Here is a 6597-nt window from a genome sequence, read left to right as displayed (position 1 = left end):
AAAACTCAAGATATGCTTAAGTCAGTCTATAAAAACTAAAGGTATATTTAAGTCTTTTAATATGTGATTTATCATTTATCCTTTCTGTCATCTTTGATTTTGGGAGAACTCAGTTTCGGTTACTTAACTAGTTTTGATGTGTTTAATGGAAATGGAAAACTAAAAGGGACCTTGAAGCCACTTTGTTCTTGGTAAGTGATCAATTTTTCCTTAATGTGGAAAGGGCTTCAATTTTCAAGGAGATGCCCGTTTCTTCATTGTGAAGGAAGTGGAACTAGGGTGGTTAGTAAAAGATCTCTTTAATGTGTATAAACAAACCATATATATTGGCGAATACCCCTTAAGTTGGTTTACGATCCAAAGTCGACAAAATGTCGTCTATAACAGGAACACTATAGTTTTAAAGTTCCTTTCCCTGCAGACTGTAATGTGCTTCTTTGATGAAGCCCGCTCGTGCTTGCACTAGTGCGTGGATTGTAGCGGAGACTTTGGATTGAATCCTGCCTACATCTGGGTTAGGAGGGTTATGGGTTAGCCTCAATTGTATATCACTTCAAAAGATATCAACAAAGAAAGAAAAAATGCGAATGCCCAAATTATTCTTTAACTCAGCCTACTTCAAACTCGTTTTGGGCTATATCTAAGCCCAGCAGGCAGCAGCTCTTTTAACTACTTTTGGCTGAATTGACACGGCGGTTATTTAAATGTATTTTTGAAGGTTAAAGCTAACAACTTATACTAGCACCAGGTTTGTTTTCTGGCCAACTAACTATAGTATTCCGCTTTGACAAGCCTCAGATGCCTCTTTGGCTCTTACCCTTTCCTCATTCATCAGGTGTACTTGTGTGGCTCAGGGGTTTCCATCCATTCATGATTCATCCCTTTACCCACCACCCATCCATTCCCATGTCATTGTAATTACACAAGAATTATTCATAACATTATAACATACACCTGATCACACTTCCATAACATTTGACGGCAAGCTCTTGTGTTACCCCATTCTGATGCAGCTAGGTAGGAAATCGACCACGTGTCCCAATGGCCGTGCGTAGGCGTAGGTGAAGACAGTTTCATTTAAAGTGCTGGTATTTTTGGAAGGTTCTGAGCCAACCCCAATTAATATAATACTGAAAAATGAATTCGTGTTTCTCAATTGAGTATTGTTTTTGCGTGACTACGTAGTTTAAATAAATATCTAGTATCAGCCACACATGCTTAGATCCCGTATCCATAGATATCATATAAATAATGTGGACTCTTGCATAAAGATATACCCAATTGAATATTCAACGTTGGTTGGAGTTTGAAGGATACCTCACAATCAACATTAACAATATTTAGTTAATCTACCAAATTTACATATTTCTTGGGGGTCAACTTGAAGACGTAGGTAGCTTCTTAGCCTTCTTTGAGTAAGCCGTGCACAAGTAAACCCTAGGTTTTAGGAAGGAAATACTTACCAGAGCAGGTATTAGATGTAAACCTTTCTTTTGAGTATCAGACTTTACTTTGAATTCCCCAAGGGAAGGAATATAAATACAAATATGTACAGCATAAATACATATAAAATAATATAAAATACAGGATTTTATACTCTATATTTGTATTTGTAATCTTTCCAAATGGAGCAAATGCAGTGTCTTCATGATATCAAAGAAAGCAACATAAGCCCATAGTACCAAGGATAAAAATATCAAGATGAGGCATATGGCATCTGTATCCATAAGCCATGAAAAGCATGGATACCCTCGAGTAGTTATCAGTGTATCCATGCATTTTGGGGTCCAGCAATACGAACACAATACAAGGTGTATGACCTGTTTATGGGCCAGGCTCGAACTTAACTTTTGTCAAAATTTGAATAAACTTGGCCCATTGTTTGAGCCCAAAACAGTGTAAAGCCAAGCCTGAAACTCAAGCCATGAACAAGTCTAGGCGTATGATATAGATATTTTGATACTTGATTTGAGGGTAACGGGTTTGATCATTGGATATTTATATATTAAGCCCAGTTTGGAAGGAATACAAATACAAACATACAGAGTACAAAACCTTGTATTTTATATTATTTTATAGATATTTGCACTCAATATATTTGTATTTATATTCCTTCCAAACTGAGCCTTAAGCCTTAGTAGAAGTAATACTGTATTTACTAGCTTACAGTATATGGTTCATAAGACGAATGTTTAATTTATTGTCATGGTCTCCCTTGTAAGAAATGTTTTTATTTCTCAAGGGTTCTCTCAATGTTAACAGGAAAATGGAAGCAAGAGTGTTTTACAAGGAAGCAAGCAAAATAGAAAGGTGGGCCGTGGGCCAAATCTTAGTAGATGAGCAAAATAATATTTGACCAGTCTGTTGTTGTTAGATAAAGGTGGATGAGACAAATGCATGATTTTCAAATGTCTCAGCTGGGTTTATGTCAAGGGGGCAGGAAAGTAAAGAAAAAAAAAAAAAACAGAGGAGGAGATGGGGGAACGGATTGATTGCATGCTTATCATGTAAAGTTGTAATAAGGGAGAGACGCACGTCAAGAGATGAGAGGGCTTCTTGTTTGCAAGTAGAACAGAACAGTGGGCAAATCGATAATTGTCTTGACTCTTGACGCTTGAAATATGAGTATATGACGTGTCGGATAGCTGGTAGTGTTCTATGATATCTACTTTGGGTGGATCCCATCCGTGGAGCTAGCGCTTTGCTTTCTGACACGTAGTAGCGGAAATTCCAAGTCATCACTTTGGGTACAACTTATAAGACGAGATACTCAGATACAAAACAAAGTGCCGTCGTCATGACCGCACTGACGTGTCCTCCCTTGAGTCGCCATGTCTCCCCATTTTTAAGAAGATCTAGACCCAATGACCCACTATTAGATAGGTCCAAAAAATTTAACGACCAAGAAAAATGGAGTTGATCAGATAATTAGTTTCGTCCATTCAATTGATGAATTAATTATCAAATTCTATAATGGTTGGCTTAATTATCCATGCCACCATCAGATACAGTGCAAATATAACTGATAATTTATTGCACTGATATAGCCTAAATATTTTCTCGTTTGGGAGGGCCACGATCCATATTCGTTTGGACACGTGCCAAAATTCGAAGGGCACCCCTTGACCCTTGTTGCTGTAGTAGGTTGGTAAACTGATAAGGGCACAGTTACATTAATGATTATTACATCACATGTATACTAATTTAATTAAATATAAGGGAAGAGAATAAGAGAAGCTAATTTGAGGGAGAGCTTTTTAAGAGGTATTGGGGTACGGTACAGACTGAAAGGAGGGAGGGATCAGGTCTTTTGTGCACTGATTAGGTGGGACCAACTCTAAGTGGGCCTCACTCACCATGGGATCAGGACCCAACATGGACGAGCTAGGGGTCCTCTGTTCTAACAACAGGGCTTGTGGGGTCGGAGGGGCACCCATATTTTCCCATTTGATAATATATAAGTAGATTTGGCAATAAGTTGACCCAATCTGTGAACCTGCCCCAATTCAACCTGAGAAAACAGGGTTAGGGTATCATATTTAGCTACTTGAATGTGAGAATGATCCAATCCTAATTGATTCAAAAAAATCTGGGTTGGGTTGGGTCATGAGTCACCCCGCTGATTCAATTGTAAACTGTAATTGGGACTATTTATATATTGTTAGAAATTTTTACTCTTTAATTTTTTCTATTTATTCTTTATTCTGTTTACTCTTTAAATTGTTAAATGCTCAAACTTTTTTATTTTATATTTGAAAATTTAAGGTTAATTCTTTTAATTTTAGCATTTTTCATGTAGTTTTTTTTTTTTTTAATTTCAGTTATTTTTTAGGATAACTCAAATTGACCCATGGGTCAACCTAACCTGAACATTTAAGATTAGGGTCTACCATTTGATAATCCAACCCAGAATCAACCTGAACCCAATTGCCAGGTCTATAAAGTTTCCATCTTCACCGAGAGTGAAGATGAGAAAACTTCAAATTAAAAGACAATGCCTTCCGTTGACAGATTGTCTATCAAAATTAATTCAAAAGGCAGTGTCTGTCGTTCTGCTTTGTGATTTGGTGGAGGTGCAGAAAGACAACAAAAAGGATGAGACTGAAAAAAGATTAAAAAGCAAATCCTCAATTATTGAGAGACGCAGAAAGAACAATGCCAGATGATCTTCTGCTAAAGAATAGAATCTCTCTCTAACTCGTCAATACCTTGAAGAAACGCAAAAATGAAAGAAAGTTTTATTGAGTTCTCTAGAAGCTTTTATTTGACAACAAGAGAAGGTTGGTGGCCACAGAAGAAGATGCAAAAGGGTAACGTAAAGAGGGGAACAAAAAAGAAAAAAGAAAAATGACATTTGACATCAGTACACAGGAAGATCTACGTATTAATAGATCATTATTTCATTAGATTAGGTTATACTTGATTTGGTAAAAGATAAATAAGAGCTAGGGCCTAGGGGAAAAGAAAGTTGAAACTTGAGACAAGGTTCTCAACTCAAGGAGTATCTTATTTACCCATCGATTCTTATAATTTCAATTGGAAAATTTCCCTCTTAAGAAATCCAAATCCTCCCTATCGATCATCACTAATCTAGAAAGCATATCGGTGAAATTGTTTCACTATGGGCGGACAACAGATTTTCTCCGCATCGCCACCATTTACATCACTCTCTGAAAACTAGTTCAACTTTCCATCTCCATAGTCAGTCAAATTTCTAATTACTGTTGAATTTTTCTTCACCAGGAAAAGGGGAAAAGCTCCTCAAAAAGGAAATAAAGAAAATGGAAGCCCGTCCAACTGGAGAAAATATATGTTTGTCGTCCCACAACCACATTTTCTCCGGTTACTCTCCAACGGTTCACGGTCTCACCCAGATCCAGATGCCTAATTTTTGGGCCTTGGCATCGCCAGTCGTCAGATGGGACCACCACCACCTCGCAGAAGCTAAAGCCAAACAAATGGTACCAATTCTTGGGCCCTAACCACTTCATCATGTAATATTTTCTTTTTTCTTTTCTCCTTTTTTTTTCTTTCGTTTTCTTTTCTAATTGCCTTTTCCTAATTTATCAAGTTCTACTACATGATAAATTGGTTATGGAGATAAAATGGGCCCTAGTTTGAATTTATAAATTTGGTATGACAAATGCCCACTTTTAGTCGTACAATCCTTTGACTTTTTAACCCGAAATAATTTCCTTTACCAAAGTCATAACTGGTAAGAATATCAACTAATACATTGGTTAACCTAGAGGAGGAGTCAGGTAGGGAAATTGTCTAAAACTCGCCATGAGTTTTTAATATTTTTCTTAAATTCATTACAAATTTTCAAAATATTTAATATTTTTTATTTTTCAAAATTCTCCTTTTGTTAGTGTACTGTTAATGTTTCTTAACAGAGGTATTCATCTCAGCATAAATAATAAATTTCATCATTAAGTTATCCTGGAATGGTGAGTTAGAGAAAAAATGGTCTTTTTTAGTTTCAATTTTCTTGTATTTTTTTTTTTTTGCAATTTTAGTGTTTTGTTATAATTTCCAATGTTTTTTATAATTTCTGTTTTTTACATTTTTCTATTTTCTACAATCTATAAATTTTCCTGTATTTTTGTTATTTATTTAAAACTTCTGTTTTTTTCTATAAATCTTTTATGCCAATTTCTATAACTTTTTATATTTTTTGTAATTTTTATGTTTTTATATATTTTATATTTGAAAATATTTTTTTTGAACTTTTTTCTTTTTTCATGTCTAAATATTAAAATGATAATATATTTATACCCGTTAATTTATTTTGTATATATTTTATATTTTTATATGAAGATTAAAATAATAATATATTCACACCTGTTAGTCTGTTTAATGTCAAATTAATGACATGGTGAATTGTAAACATTTTGAAAAATTACAGTGAATTTATTTATTTAATTTTTGGGCAGGAGGCCAGGAGCTGGCTAGCTTAATTAGGCAATGAAAATCCCCCTAATTAATGCTTCAATTCAACTTAAACCTGTCATTAGCATGTCTATATTTATTAAGCAGTATATAGCAGAAGAATATTTCATCAGCCACCTTAACACTTTTTCATATCCATTTCATGCTCCTACTTAACTATTGTCCACCCAAAAACTATTAAATTATGGGAACCCATGATTAATGCTCATACTCAGTTCACGTAACATGACATTAATAGATAATTAATCTATACAGATTAACAAAGAAGATATACGCATGAGAAGTAAGCCGACTGAGACTGACTGGTGTAAAGCTGGATTCGGCTTGAACATGAATGCATGCAGCAGATCAGAAGCCGCGAAGTTGATCACTAGACTAGACGATGTAGTCTTCGAAAACGTCGTTTGGGGGTACGTGGCCAAATCATGGTGTTGACAGCTAATGTGAATCCAGAAAGTGAGGAGAGACATCTGAAGGAAAACGATTTCTAGTTTTGGCCTTTTGGGGGTTAAAAACAGATTGAAGATTGATTTCACATTTAAGAGACACGTCGCGTAGAGGCCGGCACCGAATCCCTTTGACTTCTCTTCTTTCTTACTCTTGCCAACTATTTATACACACACACTTGCCATACGACCCACATCT

This window comes from Nelumbo lutea, chromosome 1 (assembly GCF_056320005.1).
Source record: "Nelumbo lutea isolate HS-2025 chromosome 1, American lotus-T2T, whole genome shotgun sequence".
NCBI lineage: Eukaryota > Viridiplantae > Streptophyta > Magnoliopsida > Proteales > Nelumbonaceae > Nelumbo > Nelumbo lutea.
The sequence above is the reverse complement of the archived record's forward strand: the minus strand, read 5'-3'. Positions refer to the sequence as shown.